Genomic DNA, 27,591 nt, shown 5'->3' with positions numbered 1-27,591 from the left:
TTGTGGAGGGAGAATAGTTCATCTGTCCACCAGCTATGGAAGTTCCTTTTTTGCATGTTGTGGTTTTGAGGGGGGCCAGCTGGTCTCGAGCGTTGAGGAGCGCAGTGTTGTAGACAGAGAGGATGACTTCTGGGTTAGTGTTAGAGTGCAATGATTCAAGGGAGGCCAGGATGACGGGTTCCATTACTTCTTTAGTACATTTACGGGTGTGTCTAGCCATAACACGTTGGGGTTACATGTTTTGTGGGAGTCGAAGGGGGCGGTGGCCATGGTGAAGCAGATCAATGAATGGTCGGTCCATGGTACAGGGTCGATGGAAGAGACTTGTCCAGATATGTTTGTGGAGAGTATCCAGTCAAGGATCCTTCCTTTGTCATGGGTGGGGGTGAGGACGGCTTGGGAGAAATTCTTCTCGTCGAGAGCTGAGGTGAGGGCTGTTGCCTTCTGGTCCGCAAGGTCTTTGAAACCTAGGTTGAAGTCATCTAAGAGTAACATTTTTGTTTTAGGAGAAGGGTGATGAGTAGAGTAACGTCTGCGTCAGATGTGCCCATGTGGTTGGGTTGGTCGGTAGAGTAATAGAATGTTAATGGTAATGGTGATCTGGGGGCTGGACTTGATTGTGGCTAGCAGATGTTTGGAGCCCGGCAGTGTCTGGAAGGGGGAGGCTCTGATGTGGAGGGAGGATTTGGAGATGATGATTTGGAGATGATGACGACTCCTCCTCCTTGCTTGCCCTCTCTTTCAGCTTGAATGTTTCCGTTATACCCAATACACCAAGCTTATTATACAAAATGAGGTCATGGATGTCAGTGGCGTGGGCACAGATAGAGCAAGTGTTGGTAAGTGCACATGCAATGTGTTCTGTGCTCTTAATTGTGATGGACATGGGGTGCCAGGTGGGGGCTTGGATGATGACAGTTGCAGTGGGGGGATGGAGGAGTGCTTGGACGTAGCTGAGGTGCATGCAGTTGGTGTGAGGGGTGATGTTTTGGTACTCTCAGTTTGGGCCGGGTGGTAATATCTATTGGGAGGGTTTGGGGGTCAGTCAGACTGGAGCGAAGTCTAGGTAGATGTGCTGTGCCCAGGCAGGGTGCCACGTCGAGCTGTGAGAGGTGGGAAGTGGAGGCTGCGAGGGGGGGGTATGAGGTGCATGGTGGTCACAGTACTAAGGGTGTGTGGCAGCAATATAGAGGGAGAGGGGAAGGCTTTCTGGTTGTGGCTGGAACTGCAGGTGGTGGTCTAGGCATAATGGATGGAATAGTTTTGATTGATCAAGATTGACTATGAGGTCTGAGGAGATGGGCGAAGGGGAGGATTGGCGGTACTTTGGGATGGTTGTTTGACTTCTGTGTTGAGTAGGAGATCTGATCCAGATCAGGGCAGGCAGGAAGGGGGAAGGTGCGGAGTGCACTATGGGTCCAGGGGGCGTTGTGTTTGTAGGGGGTCTGTGAGGCCAGGAACGGGGAGCAGGGTTCTTGATGGCACAAGGAATGGGTGATGTACTGGCATCAGGCAAGGGGGAGGGAGGCAAATCATGGCAGGCCTCATAGAATACAATAGCATTAGGCATGGGGGCCCGAGGTGAAACATTGCAAGCATCCTGATCATGGCATACATTGGAACTGGACATGGAGACAGAGCACGTATTATAGCAGGCACCATAGAATACATTTGAATTGGGCAAGGGGTCTGAGGTGAAAATTTGCAGGAATTCTGAGCTTAGCATACATTTGAGCTGGGCTTGGGGGCAGAACATGTATCATAACATACATCATTGAGTACATTTACATTGGGCAAGGGGGCCAGAGATGAAACATTGCAGGCCTTCTGAGTATAGCATGCATTTGAGCTGGACATGTGTGCAGGACATATATTATAACATGCATTGTTGAGTACTTTTACATAACAGGCACCATAGAATACAACTGCACCGGTCATGGGGGCAGAATCCATGTAATTGCAAGCAGCATTGGCTTCGGTCACAATAGCATCATGAGAGGTGTTCCTGGCAAGATGTGCGGAGTGAGTGTCAGACAATGGATTCAAAGGTAATAAGGTGTGAGCGCTAAGTGGAGCTGGGTCGGTAGGGCGGGTTTAGTCATTTGGTGTTCAGCGTTGTCTTGGAGAAGGGGCCTGTGGGAATGTATAGACTGGATGGTGTGTTGAGAGCGGTAGCTGACTGCAGATGCAGATGTAGGATAACACTCCTTTGCTTCTGGTGACTGGGAAAAAATAAAAGCTGCGGGTGCAACCATGAGTTGCGGCCCTGCAGGAGTAGAGGTAAGCTGGCTGGCATAGGTCACGTGTTCTCCTCTCCCGATCGCTTTATTTCTGTCCCAGACTTTTCCCAGCTCCAAGTCTGGAGACGTTTTCTCCATGAAGTTGTGTTAGGTAACCAATGTGATGCCCTCTCATACGGTTGGGTTTCTAAGAATGGGATCATACGGTTTCCAAAAACATCGCTTTGGGGTTGCCAGTCCTATGGTCCTAATTGTGACATGAATGGGTGCGTGATATGACAGTACTCTAATGCCATTGCCTATCTCCATGTAGGGTACTAGGCTAGCTGATAGCAATAACATGTCTATCCGCTAGACACTGCAATGTACACGAAAGAAATGGGTTTAATCCCTTTTCAATGGGTGAAAAAACCTCAATATTTCAATTCATGGCAAGTCCCTAAGAATCTTGGCCAAAGTCCATCTCGGAGGGGCTTGACAATTTGTCCACTCAGGAATCCGGGGGCATATTTAAATCCACCCCCCCAAGATCACGTGGCCCTCGATGAATGATGCTCGTGGATGCAGTAGGTCTTGCAAGAAGTGGATCTGTTTCTCATTTGGTGCGTAAATCATCACGTTTCTGAAACCACTTGCCTTTTGCCATTATAAATCTTACCCTTTGTCTCTGTGTAACCCAGATAGCTGGAACACTGACTCTTTATGAAAAAATATCGCTAGTTTCTGCTATGGGCCAGGCATTGAAGTGGGAGCGCCCTATCGCGTAGCCTGTGTTCGTCTTGTGTGGCCATATGAGTTTCTTGAAGCATAACTAGTCCTGCTTTTATATCTTGTAGGCGTCTGAACATAGAAACTCTCTTACATGCCCCATTTAAACCCTGAACATTCCAAGCAAAAATTGATGTATTAATCAGATCCCATGCTCCATACCTCCCTCAATGTAAGGGAGAAAACGGTCACCGCTAGCCGGACTCCTCATCCTCTCTATTGTCCTATTACTGTACCTGCCATAATAATCAATATTTTAACAATAATAACTTTCAGCTTTTCAACTACCCTCCGACTCCCCCCACCATGAATCTCAGAATAACACATTTCTCCCTTCCTTGAATCTGGGAATAGGGTCTTGTTTCCATCTGTCCCCAACCTCCCGGTTCCCTCCACTTCCTCTCACAAATAGTCCCCTAATAGCTGCTTGTACACCGGCCACCAATGTGGCTATTGCTACTATCCCTTCCCCCACTATCCCACCTGCATCCACCAGAAAGTTTCTCTATGAACCGCGGTACCAGAACCCCCCTGTGCCTTTACTCCAAGAGGCCCAGTTCCTCTGCAACAACTTTGCATGCATCCAGCTCATCTGCATCCAAACCTCCAATACCCATATCTCTTGGAACCCTGGCACTTCTAATTGCTGGTTGCGCACATTGTCCTCTACTTTGCTGATCCTCGGTGCAGCCTCCATGAATCTCGTATCCAGTAGAGATATTTTGGTGAGTAGTTCTGCCATACTATTCTGAATTTATTTAGTATCATCATTCAAAGTTGCTGCAGGTCTTTTCTGGCCATTGGCATGTCTAGGTCTGCTTGTTCTCCTGGGTCATGGTGTACTTGTGACACAATTGGGACTTCACCCTTCTTAGACTTCTGCTTTGCCCCCAGCATTGTTAGCACATCTATCCCCCTCACTGGCTTATGCTTTGCTGCCATGATGCACTCCCGAGTGGTATTTAATGGCTCCTGTGCACCATTCCCACACCTTGCCTCACAGTGTGTAAGCTGCACAGTTGCTTAATCTGCTGAGTTAGTCAGAGTGATGCCTTGGGCCATTGCCCCTCCATTTATTGCTGCACCACACTCGGCACGCACAGCCACACCACTCATCCCAACCATCCAATCTCACTCGCGCACATGAGGTGCTTGCCCAGTGCATGACTCATCTCTGTGTCTGCCTGGTGCCACGTCCTCTGTTTCACTATCCATTCATGAGATTCCTGTCCTGTCTAAGCAGGGTGACCCTCAGGGGGCATTCAACCTAGATTGGCCGACTCCCTGGGGTGACCGTCGGGTGCTGAAGGGTTTGTGCCATGGGTATCTTCTGGGGTGGAGCTGCTCCTTTCTTGTGCTTCTCATTCTTTTGCCCACTGTGGGGCTCACCCACTCCTCCTGTGACCCGGCTCACTCCTCACCTCAGCCTGCAGTCACCACAATCAAGCCTCCTCTCTACACTCTTCTGCCGTGTTCATTTAGACTGCGTCCCTGGGAGCTCTATGCTTTTCTAATTTCGAAGTGTGCCACTGTGGTCAGGAAAATGCCATTGCGGCTGCCATCTTGGTACTGGTCTGTGTCCTGTCACACTTCCCCACAGATCTGCATGTGGTTGCTGTCCTATTCTACACGGCAGAGATATGTGCACACCTCATTTGGAGTTCGGTGTGTGCCCACCACCATGTTGCACCATTTAGGCATCAGTAGAGGGAAGAACGGAGCATCCTCCATTGGCCATGCCCCACTAGCAGTACATTTCTAGCCGCTCTTCAAGAGTTTGATCCTGAGTTAAAACCTTTGCTGCTATTAGAGGATTGAGCTCTAAAGGAGGAATAGTAATTATAGTTGTGGGAGGGCTGTCTCTTTAAATGATGTTTATCTTTTGTGTATGCATCCTCATTAGTCTAGAATTGGATTCAGATTAGATTAGGGGGCTGGGCAAGGATATGGTAGGTTTTGAGTCCTGTTAATTCCAGGCTGTCGCATGTCCATTGTGTGGCCTTGTGTTGGGTCAGGCGGGGACATTAGTCATTTAGGATTCAGGAAAAAGAGTAATAATCTGTACATGTGGGCAGATCAGCATGTATCATGTATATGTGCAGGTCGTGCAGGATAGTCCAAATTATTTAATATATAGACAGGTCGGTGATGGGTGGTGCGCATTGATGGGTATATGGAGAGGTGTGTGCTGGGTGGTCAGAACATAATTGGCATTGGATCTGGAAATGAGAGTAGAGAGCTATTCACAGAGGTTTCTCTATGTGAAACCGCATGGAAAGTTGGTAAATGTGATGTAGCATTTGTTTTATCCTGTTTGGTCCTTATGTCCGTGGATGTGTTTGCATGTATCTAGTGCTTCTTGTCATAGTTAGGTCTTTAAGGTTCACAAATGCTCACAGATGCAGTGGGGTGTTGCATGAGGCTTAGGGGCAAGGTTTGCATTGAGGTCTATATTGGTCGGTTCAGGTGTTGTTTTAGCTTTTCACGGTTGCAGTGGGGTGCTGCAGGAGCCTTATGGCTGGAGCTTATGGCTGAGGTCTACACTGCATTTTTAGGTATGTTGATGGTCACGTTTGTGGTGAGCAGCTGAGACTAGAAATGTGGATCAGTTTACATAGATGGGTTGATATTTTGGTTGCAGTTGGGAGCATAGTTTGCGTAGTTATATCTGTGGATGGCACAATATTGTGCCTAGTGGATAAGCGTTGACATTTTACATAGTGGCTTGAGTCTGTTTTGCTTTTGCTTTGTTGCACTCTTGCATGAGATTTGGTTTTATTGGTTTCACCATTCATGTGTTTAGGATTCTGACTGCACGCAATGTTGGTTTGCCTTTGTTAGTTCCTAGTGTCTCTTGGTTCCCTTGCATAGGTTAACATGGAGGCCACCTGTAAGCTTTGGAGGGGAATGTGGTGTGTTTGGTTGAGGGCGTTCATGCTGGTCATATTCCTCCTGGTGGTGTCATTTCTAGTTGTGCTTTGTGGCGTGTTGTTGTTGGTGTGCATTTGCCCTGTCACTGTGGAGATTGTTTATGTTGTAGGCAAATGTGTTGATAGTTTAAAAGAGGAAAAAGTGTTGTGGTTGCATGTCTCTTGAGGATGTCATTGTTGTGATGTCAGAGTGAAATGTATGACAGTGGAATTCTATGCTTGTATCTGAATTAATGTTCTAGGAGTGTCAGTTAGATTTGGGCCTAGCTAGAGCATGGATGTCCACCAGTCTGTCTGTATGTCTGTCTGAGTGTCTTTGTCCACTTCCCTGAAACTGTGGGCTTACTTTAAAGTGTATACCTTGAGTATGGTGTACAAATTATATTAAAACCACTTAAACAAGAAGCTTGTCTGGACCTGCGAGCAGAAGCTCACTTTCCCCCAGGCTGCCTCCAAGAACACCACCGAGACCCTCCAGCACAGCAGCCACAACCCCCACGGAGATGTGCAGGAGACTGCACGCTATTTAAAGATGGCTACAGGCACCACGGCCCCAGAGAACTTGAATGTCAAGTCAGCATCTAACTGCCCCCAGCCCATACCCTGGTCTGTGGGAAACACATAGGTGCCCAGAAACATACACTACGGGTACACGCAGTACCCCCAGCTATCGGTATCATAGGGGTATCCCATGGGCATTGTCCACAAAAGGAAACATGAATAGCTGCACTGCCAGAGGCCCAGACTGGTCCTCAGAGGCATAAAACATACAGGAAAAACACAGAGAAGTGGTAGGACGAGTTTAGGAGGCCATGTCCCTCCAAGAGGCATCACCAGCATTACAGTATTCATCAGGTTGATGTTCCTGTGAAATCTGTGTTAATGCCGCGCAAAGTCATTATGACGTGTGAAGTGAAGTCAAACAAAAATCCACTGAGCTCCACTCAGAATCACAATCACTGCTCTATGTATTGCTACCTTTGCACTGTAACTATGTTTTAAGATTTCTTGTTTCTGTTGCGCCCGTCTACCTTAGGGCTTGGTGCGCATTACCAAACAAATAAATAAACACACAAACAAACAGTCCTATCAGTTAGAGGTCTCTGCCCAGGCCAGAGACCATGTTTATGAAACCATGAATGGTCTTGCAAAAAGGTTTTGATTCGGTTAAAACAAATAAGAGTCTGGCTGATGAGTAGTCTGGTTTTGACAGAGGAGTGGGACCGTGGAGCAGGTTCTTAGCATTCGTTATTGGGCATAGGTGTCCAATTTATCTAGGCTTTATGGACTTAAGTTCAGCCTTTGATCATGATAATAGTTTAAATTATCGAAATGGTTATCCACTCTAGAGTTACCTAAACCATTCATTTCTATATTGGTGGCTCTCCATGAGAATTGAATTTCCAGAGTACATCTTGACCAGTCCGGGAATTAAGATACAGCCTTTACCATGGGGCAGACAGGAGTGCATGCGTGGGGCAGACAAGAGTGCATGTGTGGGGCGGACTGGAGCGCGTGGGGCGGACTGGAGCGTGCGGGGCGGACTGGAGTGCATGAGTGCGTCGAGCGAACCGGTGTGTGTGGAGATTGAGATGCATGGAGTGGATAGGAGTGCATGGAACAGACTGGAGCGCATAGAATTTTGTGACGTCTATAGTATGGTTTGGAATGCAGAGAACGTTTTGAACGAGCACATAACCCATCATATCACACCACCATGCTTACTCTCCACTCTACACCACCACTCAACTAAAACACAGATATACTATGACACCATTCGGTATAACTGTTCTCATACCAACATCCGCCGCATACTCCACATCATTCTAAGTAAACACTGCTGGTTACAAAAGCCAGGTGTTCTCCTCAGGCCTAACGCAGCCACACTCGGTCTGGATAAATCCTGCCAGAACGAACACATACTCCTGATCTCTCAACCACCACACTTACCGCTAAGAAGAAGCTATTACACGAATACCACACCAGCTGCACACATACCCAGTGCTCACACGCACCTTTGACTCTCTCTACTGACCTGAACTTCGGTTCCCAAGGGCGTTCAACCTACCAGCGCCTTCAGACCATACCAATGGTATATAAGGCGCTATATAAATGCAAAATAACATAACATAACATGAGTCAAGGGGTTAGACATGGTTATATAATGTTATCTTATGATATGTCATTGGGCATTTGTATAGTGCCTTTTACCCAGTGGTATGATTCCAACGCACTGTGGGTTGTACGCCCTCAGGGACCGTAGTCCAGGTCAGTGGAGAGAGTAGTGTAGTAAATAGTGCTTGGATGCACTTGGTATGTGTGCAGCCTGGGCGGATTAAGTGTTGTATAGCTGCAATCTAGTGCTAGGCATGCAGCAGTGGTTGTGTGAGATCAGTAGGATGTGTGCAGTAAGGCCATTTGGACTTGGATAGCTGCATTCTGGTGGCAGGAGAGTTTGTCAATGGGATACTGTGTTCAGCTTGGCTGATTTTTGTGGGGCCTTTGTTCCAGACTGTTGAAGTGATGATGGAGGTCCATAAGTAAGTGTGCAGCTATGCCGAATTGGTCAAGGAGTAAGGCTGTATTCTATTGTTTGTTTGCAGAGGAGAGAGTTAGCATATTGGTGAGTTTCAGTGTCTGTGTGGTATGGAGGGTGACCATGTTCCTAATTACCTTCCCATGCCCATCAAGGTGACAGTATCTCCCTTTGGGGCAATTATGCTATGGTCATACCTGTGTCTTGTTGTGTCTGTAGTTGCTTATTGGAGTACCTCTGCATCCAGTTTCATTCCATCGGTCCTGCCAGTAAATCCTAAAAATCATGGCTGGTGCTTGTGAGCGCAGGCCAGCATCAGTGGCTATGGCCATCCCTGTGTCTTGCTGAGTCTGAAGTTGCTTGTTGGTGGCACCTTCTCAGTGTGCGGTTGCATCACGTTCTGTACTAATGGACGTACGAGTACATCCTAGAAATGGTGACTGCTACTCAGGTCTAACATCTGGCCAGGCATTAATTGGCTTTATGAATCATGGCCACTCCACCACCAGGATGGGCTGCCATGCGGTCAACGTGCACCAATACATAGCTGGGAGGCAGGGCTTGCACAATAGAAGGGCCCGATGCCTCACACAACCACGTCTTGGTAAGAAACAAGAAATCAGGTAAATGATGAGAAACTAAGTCATAGCATTCCATAGAATGTGCCACTAGCGAGCAACTATTTAGGTTTAATAAAGCCCATAGGCTGTAGAGTGTTCGGAGGAGTCAGGGACAGCACAGTGCTACGATCCAGAGCAGTACTTTCCAGGACATTAAGTCCTAAAAGAGTATCGGGAAGGGTCTGCCCGTCCTGTAACATCCGTGCACGGTCAGGTACAGATGGGCTTGCACTAAGCATGCCTTTGGTGCTCTGACGGCATGCCCTCTGCGCGGACGAGACTCACAGCACATTTAATGCCGGAAAAGTCTGGGAGTGAGCAGAAGAACGCCCACTATAACAATAGAAAGCGGACTGGCCGCAGCGTTAGTGTCAGGTAAATAAGGCACTTTGCTTAGAAAGTGCAAGTAATAAAAGCGCAAATTACAATAAACACATTCGTCCCCTCCACGCAGGAAGGGTAGAGGCTTTAAAGTGATTATGCCAGAGGAACAATCTCACCTCCTACTCTGTGTGTAGTTGAGATGCTGATTGACGCTAGGGGTGCGCATATGCAGTGTAGCAGGATGCAGCCAATGTTTACAGGGGTTCAACCGCAGATTTAACCGGGGACTGACTACAGTTGCGAGAAATGGTACGCATATTGTAGAAATGATGTTTTTCATTTAGCATGATTGGCCAGATGACTGCAGACACCCTGTATAATTGAACATTGTCCCTTTTTCCCACAGAACAAGAAGTCAGGGTTATATGTGAAAGCAATGGGGTGAGTCTTTATTTGATATTGCAGTTTGTTGGGGTTTACAAAAAGCATTGGGAAGCCATAGGATGTACGGGCAGGATTCTTAAAGGGTGCTATATGGTTTCACCTGCAGCATTTTAAAAGTGAACTGTTTCATTGTGACATGTTGATCATTACCATTTCCCCCTTCTTCATAATGGGGCCTTCCATATAACACGAGTTGTCCCCCTACCTTGCACACACATGCTCACCCTTCCTTTCACCCATCCTGATCCAGGAACAAACAGCCCACTTTTAAAGGGCCTCATCACGAATTTGGCGGTAACCCTTAAATGCGGCATAAATGCTATTACCGTCTCATTTAAGGGTATGCCAAATCACAGGCTTAACGGAATAACCCCCAGCCATGAGCTGGGACAAAGCCGCTGAGATTTTGCCGATTTTCGGCATTATTACCACCGGCGGTAACAGCGCCGGCGGTAATAGTGCCAAACATTCCCCATTGGGAACAAAGGGGAATGGGAAATTCCTGAATGGGCCCAATGGGGAATGGGGACTTACTGTTTCGCCAAACCTGTGATCCGGACCTAATAGTGCCAGGGGGGTTTGGCGGTAGTGCTAATAGCCCCAGCGGTACTACCACCAGGTTTAGCACCCAACTCGTGATGAGGGTCAAATAACTGCAGACTTCTTGAAAGAGTGCAAACTCACTTCAGCTAACAGTTTTTTGCTGATGACCGACCAATCAGGTCAAGACGCAGGGCGAGGCTGTAGCTACTGGCCCACACCTTCTTTCCAGCACATAGAGCTGGTTCCAGCAAGCGAGGCACTGCTCTTTTGTCAAATTCATTCCTCTCTTTGCCAAAGGCTATGCATCCATTGGCTTCCCAGTAACCCCTTGTGTGCCTCAACAATGGTATTTCGAAGTAACTGCAGATATAAATGTATACCCAAACGTATATTTCCTATTGTATGCAGACCATATTAGTTAATTTTAAGTCACTTGATTTCTCCTTTATGACATTTGACAAATCAAACCATTTTCAGCATTTATTTTCTATGCTGCCTGCATCCTCTCTTTTTAATAAATGAGCTCATTTTGTCAGTAGACATTTGCCTGGTGCTGGATGATTTGCATTGCATGATTACATTGAAGGTGCACTTATGGTATGAATGGAGCAGGCATAAGAAAACAAGGAACCGGATGCATAACCACAGCTCAGAAAGTGATGGTCTGGCACTTTGCATCAACCAAATGAGTTCTCACAGACTCTCGGTGCGATGCCATTTAACTTCTGCCTGATCTCAGAAAGTTCAGTAGAAGTGGAACTCAGCGCACAATCTCCTGTGGATAGAAAGATTTTGGTGGGATCTGGAGTCCAATGTTGCAGAGGGGAAATGATGACACTGGCATATGCAATCTTGGTTTCCCTTCACGTGATCTCCATGGTGACTGGACTGATGGGAAACGTGTTCATCCTCACTGTGAATTTCATTGAGAGGCTCCGAAGCAACAGCGATTTCGGCTCTTCTGAACTCATCCTCTGCAGTCTTGCTTTCTCTAACATTGGACATGTGTGTGTTTTTTTTGTACTACAAACCAGTCCGATGTTATTTCAAGCACTCTATTTACTGGACAGAGTTGTGAATGGATTCATTGTTACTCTGCTTTGGCTTCGCTGCTGTAGCGTCTGGTTTGCCACTTCTTTCTGCATATACTGCTGTGTGAAGATCGTGAGCTTCACGCACCCCTTCCTAGCCCGACTGGCGAAGATTTTCATGAATAATGTGTCCTGGCTGCTCCTGGTCTCTGTGTTTGTTTCATTGGCCACGTGCATCCCCATCGCCTTCGATTCTGATCTGCAACCAGCAGTCCAAGGTCTGAATGATATTTCAATAGACAAAAATTTGAATTCCTCACTCAATGGTTCCACGACTGGTCCGAGTTTATTTAAAAGTTTTAAGAAAGAGTACACTGGGTATGTCATCAATTTATTGTTAGGGTTTGCAGTATTCATCTTCTCGACTTTGGCAATACTTATCACTCTCTTTAGGCACATGAAGCGGATGGGACAGCATGCACAGAACTTCAGGAACCCAAGCCTGGATGCTCACACGGGAGCAGTCAAAACAGTGGCCTCCCTACTTGCCCTCTACTCTACATTCTGCATAATGAACTGCATCAGATCTTTCCACGATTTCGCACCTAGCAGCTCACTGTACTTAGCGTGTCTCCTCATGTTCTCCTACTTCCCAGCCCTGAACTCCTTGATCTTAATCCTGAGGATCTCCAAACTGAAGAAGACACTAGTCAGGATCCTTCTATGTGCAGCTCGTTGCAGAATGGGCACAGCTTGAAGCTCCTACTTCCCTGCCCAGAACTCCTTGATCTTAGACACTGGCTGGGATCTTTTCATGTGCAGCTCGTTGCAGAATGGGCACAGCTTGAAGCTCCTTCTTCCCAGCCCTGAACTCCTTGATCTTAATTCTTAGGATCTCCAAACTGAATAAAGCATTGTCTGGGATCCTTCAATGTGCAGCTCATTGCAGAATGGACACAGCTTGAAGCTCCTACTTCCCAGCCCTGAATCCGTGATGTTAATCCTGGGGATCTCCAAACTGAAGAAGACACTGGCCGGGATCCTTCCATGTGCAGCTCATTGCAGAACGGGGACAGCCTGAACTTCCTTTTCCCAGCCCTGAATCCGTGATCTTAAACCTGCGGATCTCCAAACTGAAGAAGACACTGGCCGGGATCCTTCCATGTGCAGCTCATTGCAGAATGGGGGGCACATTGAAGCTGCTCCTTCCCAGCTCTGAACTCTGTGATCTTAATCCTGAGTATATACAAACTGAAGAAAACACCGGTCAGGATCCTTCCATGTGCTGCTCGTTGCAGCAAGGGGACAGCTTGAAGCCTCTCCTTCCCGGTGCTCAACTCCTTGATCTTAATCCTGAGTATCTCCAAACTGAAGAAGACACTGGCCAGGATCGTTCCATGTGCAGCTCATTGCAGAATGGAGGCGGCTTGAAGCTCCTTTTTCACAACTCTGAACTCCTTGATTTTAATCCTGAGGATCCCTAATCTCAAGTAGACATGGCCAGTATCATTCCATGTGTAGCTTGTTGCAGAATGAGGCCGCTGGTAGCTCCTACTTTCCAGCCCTGAACTCCTTCATCTTAATCCTGTGGATCTGCAAACTGAAGAAGACATTGTCCAGGAGTGTTCAATGTGCAGCTCATTACAGAATGGGGTGGCTGGAAGCTCCTACTTCATAGCCCTGAAATCCTTCATGTTAATCCTGAGGATATCTAAACTGAAAAAAGCACTGGCCAGAATTGTTCCAAGTGCAAATCATTGCAGAATGGTGGTGGGGGCTCCATGAAGCTCCCACTTCCCAACTCGGAACTCTGTGACCTTAATCCAGAGGATCTCCAAACTGTAGAAGACACTGGCCAAGATCCTTCCATGTACAGCTCGTTGCAGAATGGAGGTGGCTTGAAGCCCCTCCTTCCTGGCACTGAACTCCTTGATCTTAATCCTGAGCATCTACAAACTGAAGAAGACACTGGCCAGGATTGTTCCATGTGCAGCTTGCCGCAGAATGGGGGCAATTGGAAGCTCCTACTTCCTAGCTCTGAACTCCTTCATCTTAATCCTGAGGATCTCCAAATTTACGAAGACACTGGCTGGGATCCTTCCATGTGCAGCTCGTTGCACAGTTGTTTTAGGAGTAGGGGGGGGGACTGGTAAACTATTCCAAAATAAACCAGCAAATACTCACAGGAAATAGGTGTGGCTCTCTGGCCCACAATTTTTCACCAGACACGTTTGTGGTCATTGGTCAAGTCTTATTAATGAGTTTGTATTTGGAATGAGTTTTAGTTGGTTGCTAAAGTTAAAAGAACATTATATATTTTGACTCCCAAAAGCACATTAGAGCACTTTGTAGTTTAAAAGACCTATATTATTAAATGTTAAAAACGTATGTAAACCCCCACCTATTTCAGTGTTGGAGTTTTATTTATATTGAATGAAGGGGGATTCATATGTGAATGCTTTCAGTTCTGTTTTTATGTCTGCAGGTCTTGTCTTCCTCTCGGGACCAAGGGGACTTGGTATGGCCCGCCAATGGGGGAAATAAAGTGTGCATGGGGTGATTTTGAGTAAAATCCTGTCAGCTGTCCCCTGCCCTGGGGACAGGTGGACAGGACCATGATTAAGATACAGCAGCGGCAAGCCGCCTAGCGAAGGAGAGAACGTTGCCCTGAAGAGCGTGTAGGGCATTGTGGCCCTCTGTGCTGACGAGGTTCCCAGAGCCTTCCTGGCCAGTTTGCACTCTCCCCTCCTCAGGGTAGATGAAGCGCCCGGCGTGGTAGTGTGAAAGCTCAGCTCGGGCTGACAGCTCCCGTGAGAGTGTGCCTCTTTTAGTAGCAGACAGATGGTACCAGATGCAAGTCAACCTAACCCCATTTTCCTGAGAAAGGAGGTATGAGTGGAGAACAAGCCTCCGTAGCTGGCTACTTAGTGCGACTCGTGAGAAGTAGAAAAGTATTTTGCCTGGCCTTCACAATCTGTTCGGGCCAGGTTGTGTTTCCTGTCACTGCGATACTTCGGAGCGAAAATAGGGGAATATTCAAGTTAACTGGTTATTTCGTATACTATAGTTAAGTGGCCTGTTAGAGAAGAGGAGAGTTCAAGAGAGAGAGAAGGGGTAAGGTAGAAAACCTCCCAGATAGGGGGTCCTTCGTAGGAGTTTGTCTTACGTTTAAAACGGAACGTTGGGAGAGAAAGTGGCCTGCCTGTTTCTGTCAGAACTCTGATCTTGCGTCAGGGTCCTCTGTCGGACATTGCATTTTAGTTCTTCTTTACCCTTCCCTATTTGTTTATTTTTCCAAAGCGGGGAGGTGGCCAATCGTGAGGGGCTCTGTATGGTCGACTGGAGGGGAGTGCACACCTTATAAGAGGGCGTACATGTTAGCCGGCCGTCTTTGCGAAGGGGCACACACTGTGAAAGAGTATTTATTTGCCTAATGTGTCAATCCACGGTCGTCAATGTAACTCATGAAGTGAATGATGGTTTAATTATCTAATGCATCAATGCACGTTCGGTAAAGTAACCCAAGAAGTGAATGAGAGTTTACTTATCTAATGTGCCAACCCACACTCGTCAGTGTACCCCATGAAGTGAATGAGGGTTTATGATGATATGATATGATATGGCATTCACAACGCACGTATATACAAGTGTTTCAAGTCGCGACGAGAGAAGGGTGTGGAAATAGAGGGAAGACAGAGACAGCGATCCTACTAGGCCAGGTGACATTGAGATTGCGCACGTGCAAGGGAGGTGGGGAAGGGGAAAGGTGCAGAGGGAAAAGGGACAGGGGGCAGTGCAGTACATAGGATAACAGTAAGGAAAATAAGAGAATAATTAAAAGGGCGGCCAGCAGGTGCCAAGTGCAAGGGCCAGTCAGGTAGCACAGCGAGTAGAGGGCTCACTTTGAGATCAGTGCAGAGCCTTCTGATGCAGGTTTGAATCCTGGAAGGGCCAAACTCAGCCTTTCATCCTTCCAAGGTTGATAAATAAGCACCACATACTGTGGGTAATAATAAGCAGCGCTCAGATGCCTGAGGGTTTGTGGCACTATATAAAACCTTAATTATTATTAAGGGTAAGTGCAAACATCAGGTGTCAAGTGCTAGTCGGGGCTGTAGGGATAGAGAACAGTCCCCGCATGCAAGGGTTGCCAGGGGGGCAGTGCAGGTGTGGAAATGGTGGGGAGGGGACCTGGGCCTGAGATCAGAGGGTAGCCAGGCAACCAGTGCAGTTTCAGATTCAAACAGCAGATCAGCAGGAGAGAGGGGGAGAGAAAGCAGAAGCAAAGAAGAAGGTCTTGAGGTGCTTCCAGACCCGGAGATGGTTCTCCTCAATTTCCTGAGAGGCCCGAGACTGTTCCAGAGGGAGGTCCCAGTTTAATTATCTAATGTGTCAACGCATGTGTGCCAATGTGCTTCATGAACTGAAAGAGAGTTTACTTACCTTATGGGTCAACCCATGTTCGCCAATGTTTCTCATGAAGTGGAAGAAGGTTTACTTATGTAATATGTCAACCCACGTGTACCAAGGTTCCTCATGAAGTGAAAGAGGGTTTACTTACCTGATGGGTCACCCCATGTTCGCCAATGTATCCCATGAAGTGAAGGAGGGTTTACTTATTTACGTGTCAACGCATGTTCGCCAATGTGCTTCATGAAGTGAAGGAGGGTTAAATTGTCTAATGTGTAAAACCACGCTCACCAATGCCTCCCATGAAGTAAAGAGTGGTTATTCATCTATGTGAAAAGTCTTTCCAGCAGGTACCTCGCAAGTAGACAAAGGGTCTGCCAGTTACCATATGAGAGTAGTCCCTCTTACCATTGTAACACTGGTGTGAAAGAGTTGTGGGGTTATCATAAGTGACATATATATCGCTCACCAAACAGGCTGCCAGTGAAAGTAAAGTATTAGTTTTCTAACTCGTGCATAATTATTACTAGCATATGTTCTCATTGGCTGCAAAGCAGTTGTTTATTTGCCATATGTGCTACAGAATGCGCCGGGGTGATCCCACCTAAAGGGAACCAGTTATGTGTTTATTCAAATGAGACTGTAGTTAAGTCATTATTGATCCCACTGTAAACAGTTTGTAGTGGGACCCTATTTTGAAGGGTATTGGTGTCCTCCAGTGTCATACTGGGGTAAATGAGAAGTATAACTATTGGAGGCAAGTGTAAGAATGTGAAAATAAGAGACTGTTCCGCAATTATACTACAGGAGTTGGTAACTGCCATATATCTTGGGAAACCTGAGTTGCATATATAGTACTTTTAACTTATTATATAAAGGAGTTGTACTCTATCCACATCTTATCAGGCTGTGACTGGTTATTTGACCTGGTGCAACTATGGGGCAGCTGGCCAGTGGTGCTGGACTGCCCATAAGCCAAGTATAGACCAACCCCACTGGGTTCACATTTGCACATGTGTGTGGTAAGGAGTAGTACCCCTCGCCCAGGACTCCTACAGGTAGCTACTCTTGCCACCCACCTCTTTCCTTGGGAGAACCACCTTACACTTAGTATATACAAAAACGCCATATTCATAATTACATTATTTAAAAATTCAAATTCACAAGCAAATATTTAGAATCCTTTAGCACTTGTCCTACTGTGCACCCGTTCTAGCAAAGGACACATTAATTCACGCCTGCTTAATGTCGGTGTTCTTTAGCCGCATTGCCAGTCCCATCACCTGGAGTCAGGCATTATTCCAATATTAGCGAGTGTGACCAGCAGGTTCAGTGTTAATACATTGTTTGTAGATGATGATATTCACACCCACATGATATCATTCTATGTTGTGGCAGGTTGAGAAGGGATAGTGATTGGCGGTCCTTGTGCATTGCGTTATCTGTTTTACTTGAGATGCACTGACCTTGTGTGTGGTGGTAGCATCCTCTATGATGAGTCCTCTGAGTATAATGCAATCCCATTTCCTGCGTGGAAGCCCCAGATGGTGGCTTTCGATGCTAGGCGGTGGTCCACGCAGCGGACACAGGATTCCGTAGTTCTGGTGGTTTGTGTGACATTCTGGTAGGAGTAGTTCTGATGGCTTGCATGACAGGAGGTGGTCCAGTAGCTGGCACAGGGTTCTGGTAGGAGTAGTTCTGATGGCTTTCATAACAGGAGGTGGTCCAGCAGCTGGCACAGGGTTCCGGTAGGAGCAGTTCAGATGGTTTGCATAACAGGAGGTGGTCCAGCAGCTGACAAAGGATTCCCATAGGAGCAGTTCAGATGGTTTGCGTGACAGGAGGTGGTCCACGCAGTAGACACATGGATTCCGGTAGGCGTAGTTTAAGCCAGGGCTTGCATAACCGCCAGCCATAAGTGGCCTTAAAAGAAGCTCTTTTATGTATTTATTTTATTTTGTGCTGCTCATCGCATCACATGTAAATAGGATGATTCAGGGCAATGGGGTTGAGCACAGGGTAAAGGGGGCGTAGATGCAGATTTGGTATGCACAGGTGGATTAAAATCACTGTTATACGTGATGCAGCGCAGCCGCTGGAGGAACACCATTTTTATTTGATAATTATCAGAATTTAAGGCTGGAATGTCAAACAATCGTCAAGTCCTTGTCTGGTGGGTCTTAGAGTTGGAAACTTTATAATGTTTTGTTGAGCCTGAGTCAAGACCTTCCATGTGAGATGGGCATTTAAGCCTTGCCTAAAGTTCAAAGTAGTTGAGTTCTGCTCTTAGATGCATAGGGCGGGTGTTCCACATTTCCGGGGCCCGGGTGACCAGATCTGTTCCTCCTGTTTTCTTCAGCCAGGTAGGTTGTAGGTTGGAGGAGTCAATTTGCTACACTCAAATGCAAGGTTCAGGATGGGCTGTATTTCCTGATGAGTTCAGTGATTTAACAGGGGCCCGAAATCCATGTGGTTTTCATGGCAAATTAAAGCTCTTTAGGTTCAATGCGATATTTGATGGGGAGCCAGTTGAGATTAGGCAGGGTTCCCGAGGGATGGCCAAGTCTATTACACCCATGATCATGTGTATTCATGTATTTATATACAGGAGGAACAATAATCTTTTGATCACAAAAGAACTTCCAATAGATAAGAAATCAGATTTGATGGGAAGCAGCAAGTTTCTTATAATCGGGTGAGTTTGATGGACTTTCTGACCAGGTTATGGAGAGCAATAAATGGATCAGTCACCAGGGACAATACAAAAGTGGACATACATAGATGATGGACAATGAACATTGGACATTTCTAAGTGTGGGTAGTCGGTATGGCCAGCTGTGCTTGGGATGTGAGCATAATGGGTGAAATTCTAGAGTGGAGGCAGAGGAAGTGAGGAATAGAGGCAGGTTAGAGGAAAGGGAAAAATGTTACCTAGCAGACAGATGAGAGGTTTGTTAAGAGGGTAACCCAGAGGCGAGTAAGTAGGCATTTAGTTTGTTTTTGAGCAAATCCATGTGGACTGTTTCTCGGATGTCCGGGGGACGGGAATTTCATGCAAGTGGAGTAAAAAGAGAGAAAGAGTGGAAGCGAGAGGAAGCAGAGGGAGGGCATGGAGCCACAAGGGAAGTCGAGGAGGCAGAACAGATATTATAAGTAGGCTTGTAGAGTTGAACAGAGGAGGACAGATACAGCAGTGCCTTACCTTTATGACATTTGACAAATCAACCATTTTCAGCATTTGTTATAGGTGCACTTAAGGTATGAATGGAGCCGACACAAGAAAACAAGGAACCAGATGCGTGAAAACAGCTCCGAAAGTGATGGGCTGGCACTTTGCATGAGCCAAATGAGTTCTCACAGACTCTCAGTGCGATGCCTTTATCTTCTGCCTTATTTCAGAAAGTTCAGTAGCAGTGGAACTCAACACACAATCTCCTGTGGATAGAAAGATTTTGGTGGGATCTGGAGTCCAATTTGTGGATTGGAAATGATGAACCGAGCATATGCAATACTCATTGCCCTTGACGTGATCTCCTTGGTGACTGAACTCATGGGAAATGTGTTCATCCTCACTGTGAATTTCATTGAAAGTCTCAGAAACAACAGTGATTTGGGCTCTTCTGAACTCATCCTCTGCAGTCTTGCTTTCTCTAACATTGGACATGTGTGTGTTTTCCTTGTACTACAATCCAGTCCGATGTTATTTCAAGCACTCTATTCACTGGACAGAGTTGTGAACGGATTCATTGTTACTCTGCTTTGGCTTCGCTGCTGTAGCGTCTGGTTTGCCACTTCTTTCTGCATATACTGCTGTGTGAAGATTACAAGCTTCAAGCACCCCTTACTCGTCCGAATGGTGAAGACTTTCACGAATAATGTGTCCTGGCTGCTCCTGGTCTCTGCGTTCGTGTCATTGGTCACGTGTATCCCCATTGTCTTCGATTCTGATCTGCAACTAGCAGTCCAAGGTCTGAATGATATGTCAATAAATTTGTGAACCAGGAGAAGATATTTAATCTGGTCCTGTTTTGCATCATCAGACAACCCACCCATTGACGGTCCAAGCAATTAGGTGTGAAGTGGTTGAGTTCAAAGAGGGTTCTGGTAGTCAAGATACTGATCTTGTTGAGAGGACAGAAAGCATAGTTGGGAAGACCAAAGAGGACCCGGTCACAGTAGTCCAGTAGTCCAGTTTAGAGAAGGCAAGAGTGGTTAAGAGATCCTCGTGGTGTTGAAAGGAGCTGCTCTTCCACTTTTGGAGATGAAAGAAGAGAAGGTCTGTGAAGGGTAACAGATCACGTGAGGTGTGTAGCTTCGGAAGAGTAGGGGAGAGTATCAGATTGGAACTTCATAGGCAAAGGAAGAGATGAGAGCTTTTGGGAGGGAAGAAGAGCACCTCTGTTTTGGTAGAATTTAGCATTGGAGAGTGCAAAGCCATCCAATATTTAATGGCAGAGAGACAGTTGGACATTTTGATAGAGAGATCAGAGGAGAGTTCAGGAAATGAGAAGAAGATTTTTGGTGTTGTCCATGAAAAGTTGGTACGTGAAACTAAAGGAGGAGATTAGTGCCCCAAGAGCACATGTTTAGAGTGTAAAGTGGAGCAGACCCATGTGGTCAACTAAACAAGGCAGTTCGAGAAGCAAAGTGAGCCGCTGGAATTGTACAGTGCATCCCAGTTAGCTTTGTTATGTAGACATTCCATTGAGGAATGCTTGCAGCATTTTACATAGAACCATAAGATGTTACCTTGAGATAGAAATGTGAATAAAATGAGCTTTTCCCCCAAATTATGATAATTGTTCTTTTATAATGCACTTAATACCAGTGAGTGGTTTCTAAGCATGGGATGGGGATATGAACCTGTGTTGCACTGTGTTGTCTTGCTTTCAAGACAAACACGTTGCCCTTGAGCTATCCTTCCTCGACAAATCACAAATCTTTTTTAGTGTACTTTGTGCTATGCACATATGGCCCAATATGCACATAATTTCATGAATTGGCATTGGTTATTATTATTATTATTATTATTATTATTATTATTATTATTATTATTACTATTACTATTATTATTATTATTCTCTTTTTTTTAAGTGTTTATTGGCTAAACTTCAGTTGAACTTTAACAATACATTAAAAAAGAAGTAAGACACAACATTACGTGAAAAGAAAAATAACAATATAAATCGAATTAGCAATCACTAGAAAAAGAAAGAAAATAAAAATGAACACCATTTCCAATATCAACATTTCAATGTAAAGCTCATACATCACCTCATTAAAAAATATAAAAGAACATTTTCCAGTAGCTTTCCAATCAATTGAATTTAAAAAGCCAACTATTGCAATACACAGTTTGTTTGTTTGTTTGTTTGTTTTATTATTTGTAATGCACACCTAACCCGGAGGTAGCCGGGCGCAGGAACAGCAAGAGGCTTGTATAACTTAAGTTACAAGAGATAATGTGGAGTCCAGCTATGGTTACAGCGCTCGACCCGACGGCAGAATGTCAACAGGTACAATGTCGTAATTACATGAAAGGTATAATATACATAATATACATAATTTACAAATTTGAAGCTGAAGGGTCGGTAGATGCCAATACATTAAATATCATGTTCCTTAATCCAATGAATAAGATTCAATCTGAATTGTAGGTAAGGCAAGTCTTCCCTTAGGGATGGCGGTAGCGAGTTCCACTGTTGTGCTGCTTTGACAGAGAAGCTACTTCCCCCAGTGGTAGTACGTTTGAATCTGGGCACCAGTAGGAGGTTAGAGTTGGCTTTTCTGGAGGGGCAGCAGGATAGTTGTCTGGTGAATCTTGCTATGAGGTATTGAGGGGCAGAGTGGTGGAGACATTTGTGGGTCAAGGAGGCGGATTTAAGGAGGATCTTTTCTTTCGTAGAAAGCCGGTTAACGGATCTTCTGGTCTCAGAGATATGGGCTTTCTTTGGGAGACTTAAGGCTGCTCTTAATGCATTGTTTTGCAAGATTTGTATCTTGTCTGTAATGTATTTATTGCTACCTACGTATAAAGTGTTGCAATAGTCCAATTTGGACAGGATCAATGCTCTTGCTAGGGAAATACAGTTATTAGGGGAGAGGAAGGGTTTGGCTGCTCTGATGAGTTTGCAGGTATAGGAGGTAGCGGAAGCCATGGCATTTACTTGTTTTTTGAATGTTAGTGTGGAGTCTAGATAAAAAACAAAGGTTTTGACCTCCTTAGCCACAGCGATAATATTGTTGTCTATTTCAAACGAGGTGTAGTTATGGCCAAGTTTATTGAGATTAGCAGTAGTGCCCAGGATGAGGAGTTCCGTTTTGTCATCATTCAGGCATAGACCATGTGAAGCCATCCATCCCTGGATGATGAGGTATACTCTGTTTACAAAGGCCAAATCCTTGTCATAATCCCCCGTCAGCGGGATGAGGATCTGGGTATCATCGGCATAGTTTGTGTAGGTGATACCCAGACCATCAAGATCATCAAAACAGGGCTTTGTGAAGATATTGTACAGAGTGGGAGAGACACATGAGCCTTGAGGCACCCCGCAGGTAATGGGCATTGGGTCTGCAGCTGCTAATTGGGAGAACACTCGCATTGTTCTGTTATTGAGAAAGGACTGTATCCAGTCAATAGCCTCTTATGAGAAGTGGGCTGCTGATTTTAAGTGATTGCATAGGATCCCATGGTCTACCAGATCGAAAGCGGCTGAAAGGTCGAGGAGCAGCAATAATGCTGTTTTGCTCTCATCTCTCAGCTCATCGATTTGTGCCTTAAGGTCTACAAGAGCAGTCTCAGTACCACGTTGAGGTCTGAAACCTGACTGTCGGATTCCTAGGAGGTGGTTGTGTTCGAGGTAGTGTTGGATTTGCAGGAATGCTATTTTATCGAGGATTTTAAGTAGGAAAGGGACTGTGGTAATGGGGTGGTAATTAGTGGGAATGGATGGGTCTAGGTTTTGTTTTTTGAGGAGGGGGAGCACCCAAGATTGTTTAAGGTTATTGGGTATGGTGCCAGACGTGAAGGATGCATTTATAAGTTTAGTGATACAAGGGGAGAGTTCACGAGCTGCATCTTTTATGAGTTGTGCGGGGCATAGGTCACCATGGCAATTCGAGGGTTTAAGGGTGAGGGGTGGTGAAGGTTTAAGGGTGATCTCTTCGTGCCACTCACACATACCTTCCGAATATATTCAGAGATTAAAAATGTAATTTTGTCTATATGTCACCAAAAACCATAAAAACGCCTGACGTGCAGTTCCCAGGTTGTTACAGTGCAGAATCAGTTGATCCATTGATTCAATGTTCCAATGTTTCAATCACGTTGACTCATAACAGTGAGCAACACCAGTAAGATTAGAATGCTTCTGAAGTGGAGTCTGTAGTGCAGTGTTTTTTCCTTGTCTACTGCTGAGGGTGTGGCTCCTACCAGGACTGGACTTGCAAGGACATAAAAGTCCCAGTGTAGCCACAGCATGCGGCGTGGCAAAGTGGTGGCTAAGTGGAGTCTTTTGTCTTTGTTGTCTTGGGAGCTGTGGGAGCTGGCCAAACGAATGTTGGAATTTTTCCAGGGCTCTGGTGAGTAATTATCAACAAGGTGACTGCGGGGCTGGGTCCTTTGAGCCTGTTGCTACTTCTCACATAATAGAACTGCGCAGCAATAAATCTACGTTGAACACAGCTCTGTGTTAATCACGTTTCAGCTAGTAAGTGTGGCTAAGTAGATCAGAACCTTTTCTTTCACTTTGGTTGTTGTGTGTGATTAACAAGTATATTGGGAGGTCCGCCTGTGCTTGCCTTTAGTATAAAAACCTGAGTTTGTCTTTCGTATAAAACCTTAAGGTTTCGTGCAAATCCACACTGCGGAGTGCAAAAACCCGATTTACAGGAGAAGTTAACAAATCAACCCAATCGCTAAAAGCAAGTTCAAATCAGACAAAGGACCTCATCACGACTTTGGCGGCAACCCTTAAATCCGGCGGTCGCACTATTACCGCCGGATTTAAGGGTCCGCCAAATCAGGACTTCACTGGATTTCTCCCCAGCTCTTGGCTGGGGGGAAATCTGCTGAAAATTTGCGCTATTACCGTTGGCAGGAAATCCGCCGGCGGTAAGAGCGCACATTTTCCCCATTGAGCCCAATGAGGAATGGGGCATTCCTGAATGGGCTCAATGGGGAATGGGGAATTACATTACCGCCGAACTCGTGATCCAGCGCTATTAGCCAAAGTCGTGATCAGGCCCAAAGTAATGACAAATAGCATTATTAATAAAACTCAATCAGCGATTACAGGATTTTTTACATCAAAGCATGAAACAAAGGGGCAAAGATGCAGCACTCCTCTGTGTCCTCTACTGATACATTAGATCAGAAACCTTCTTATACTATCGACAACAACAATTCGCTATTGAAGTTAGCGGTGGGACTGCAAAGAGCATCCCTTGGTGGAGTACAAACGTTAACCACTGAAAATTCCTTGAATGATATATTCGATATGAACCTATCCAACTCATTTGGTTGCTCTTGTGTCATCATCGGGTTGCTAATTTCAGAAATTAGGATTATGCTGATGGGGCGAAGTTAAAACCACAATCCAGATTTCGCCCAAGGAAGATAATCTGCTTCTTAAGGGAGATATTGAAGCTGCATTCATTGGGGAAGGGTGTCACGATGAGGGTAACACAGCAATTGCAAGAGGTGGTGGTGTGTGGACAGGGAATGGTTAAATGACACATAATAGCGTAGTGGGAAATGTAATCAGCCAGGAGGGTGGATGACTCACTGAGAGATATGGAGACACAAAGATGGCATCTAAAAAGGGGCAAAGAAAACCAGCCCATGTAAAGGTAGAGGGGGAGGTGGTTGAGGAGCAAGGGGTACTATTGAGAATGTGGGGATCAACATGTAGTACTGTGAAAGGGCTGTTCCTGTATTGGGAAAAAGCCGCCCATTTATACAGCCTTTATTCTGATTATTTGAAATGGAACCTTTCAGACAATGCTGGTGAAAAAGGCTCAAAATATGTGTGTGTTGTGAAAGACAAAGCATGGAAATAAGGTCTTAGCGGGAAAGTTGCATGTTACATTCACATCCATGGACAGGGGAGCTGAAGACTTTAGTCTATTAAAAAAAAGACAAATCATTAAACAAATTAGACATAAGCTGCATCAATGTCAAATCAGAATCAGCCAAGTTCACTTCGTCATAAACGTGCAGTGCCTTCAGTTAATGTTGAATTTGGTGACACAATATTCTAGGTTTAAACTTTTCTATTCCACAAGGAAACAGCTGCCAGGAAATTAACTGAACTCTGTATTCAGCAAGACATTTTGGAGTGGCGTAAGTGAACCGTAGCACCGATCTGCCATTATTGCCTCTGTAAATAAAGCTCTGGCTCTGAAAAAAGGTAGCACCATTAGTGGGAGATGCAGATACGAACCCTTTGGTGTTTATGAGTGCAAATCGCAAGTGACCAGTTCCTGAGTGCAAGTCCACTTTTTACGTTTTTGGCGGAGAAACTTGAAAGTGTGTTGTTCTTAGGTAAGACCCACGATCGGATAGGCAGCAGTTGCGAAGGAGGAGTTATATGATGAGGGTGAAGCAGACAGCTTTTGCACAATTAGTAGATTAGACTTGGTAACACCGGCTGTAGAAGTGAGGCATGGATGAGGGGGTTATGATAGGAGGGAAAGATGAAGGAGGTGGTGTTGTGTTATACACCAGCAGTTGGATATTCTGAGATTTCAGATTTCAAGGAGTTAAGCATTGTACAAATTAATGCTGTGCACTCAAGAACAGTAGATGAGGCTACTGGTGACGAAAGAGGGTAGTTCTGCGAGTGAAGGAGGGACCATGATGAAGTATCAATGGCAAAAAGAAGGTATGTAAAGCCAAAGTAGGAGAGCAGATTGGCAAAGGAAGAGGAGTGCAGTATAAAGAGGAGGGGACCAAGGACCAATTCTTTTGGGCCTCGCAAAGGGAGTGGTGGCAGATATACTAGCTTACTAAGAGAAAGAGAATGTGCAATTGTTTAGGTGGGAAAGAGCCCAGTGAAGAGAGGGATGATGTAGAGTGTCAAAGGCAGCAAAGAGATCAAACAGGAAGAGGATGACAGATATATGACATAGGTGAGCCCTGGTGAGAAGGTTAGAGTCGTGGATAATATGATGGGGACACCAGAAACAACCACTCTAACTCCATCTGCCAGTTCAACTGTATTTATGTTATAAAAGACAGACTGGTCGATGGAACTTCAGAATGTTTGAGCCAACCAGAGATTTCGTTTTTTTTGGCGCATGGGCCGTCCTTCTCTCTCTCGATGTCCCCGGCCTGTCTCTCCGTAGTAGGATTCGATAACACCTATCTGTCTTTTTTATTGGTTTAGGCTATTGGTGTTTTCCCTGAGTTCATGGCTGCCTAACTCCCTAGAGATCTTCTAACTCTCCTTGACCTAATCCTGCTTAGTCTCCAAAGGGAGTTAGAGATGGTACCTGCTTCCACATGGTTCCACTGACTCATCACCCATGCACAGTTTCACCTGACCCTCTCCTACACTGGTTCCCAACATGTTCTCCTCCCCACAACTCTACTATTCCTCCAATGTCACACTCCGCCTCCTACCTCCACCCCTCCTCCTACGACTCTACCCCTACTAAACTCTCTCCTCACTCCCATGCACAAACACTCCACAGACCCCTCTCTCCAGTAACCTCCACGCCGCTTCCTCAATCTTCTCATCTAGTCTCTTGGATGTCCTACTCCACCTTAGGTTGGAGGCCTACTCAAAAGAATCCATAGTATATTAAAAATAAACAGCGTTTTATAGTGCGCCACACCCATTGTAGGGGAAGGCGTTCCTTAGCTGGCATGTGCTGTGTTATAAACCGTGACAACACACAACAGGAGGTTAGGAATTCCACAAATGTGGCGAGCAGTATAAAAGGAGCTTTTTGAATAGGGAGGTGGGCTATGTTTGGTAATCTTAAGTCAGCACGCATCCTTACTTTATGTCTTCCTTGTAACCAGCTGCTCCTCAGCCAAATACATCTTCTAGGGTATCTTACATTTTAATTTGTATTATTATAGTTGCCTTTTAGCTCCAAAGAACTTTTACAACTGTACATTTATCTTTTTTCATATATTAAATGTAATGCCTGCAGGTCTACATTCTTAGCATTTACAAACATTACAAGGAAACCATATTGTCAGGGACACTATCAGATTCCCTGGAATGGAAATAGGCAATTTCTTTGTCCAATAAGTGCTTGCTGGTTTTTACAGCGGGAACTCGCTGTCCCTTTCCATTGTATAGTGCACTATGCCATTGTTGTGTTTCAGGCGGAAAGCACTGTTCTGTTCTAGGAGGACCTTTGGGCTTCTTTCTTGTGAGTAGTGCTTCCTTGTTTGTGGCTCAGGGGCAGACACAGAAGACCACTCCGCCTATGTCGTTCTTCGACCGTTCAGGGAGAGTCACTGGAACAGCGCCTCGATCAGAAGGCTAGAGCTTCCCCTCATATTATGTTTATTTATTGAATTGTTTTTTTATAACAGACTTAATACTTGGGCACAGATCCGGGATTCTCTGCGTGGTCGTGCTTCCAAAACCAGCAGTTGCCCCCGTGCTATCTTCCATGGAAATCATAGGAGTAATCTGTGTACAACCCCAGTAGGAACCTAAGTTATTGGTCGTAGGTAAATTCCCTGCCCTGTTCTGGTCACTGATCCTACACAAAGACCTCTAC

Source organism: Ambystoma mexicanum, chromosome 3p (genome assembly GCF_040938575.1).
Source record: "Ambystoma mexicanum isolate Mex_15411 chromosome 3p, UKY_AmexF1_1, whole genome shotgun sequence".
Taxonomy (NCBI): Eukaryota; Metazoa; Chordata; class Amphibia; order Caudata; family Ambystomatidae; genus Ambystoma; species Ambystoma mexicanum.
This window is presented reverse-complemented; position numbering follows the sequence as displayed.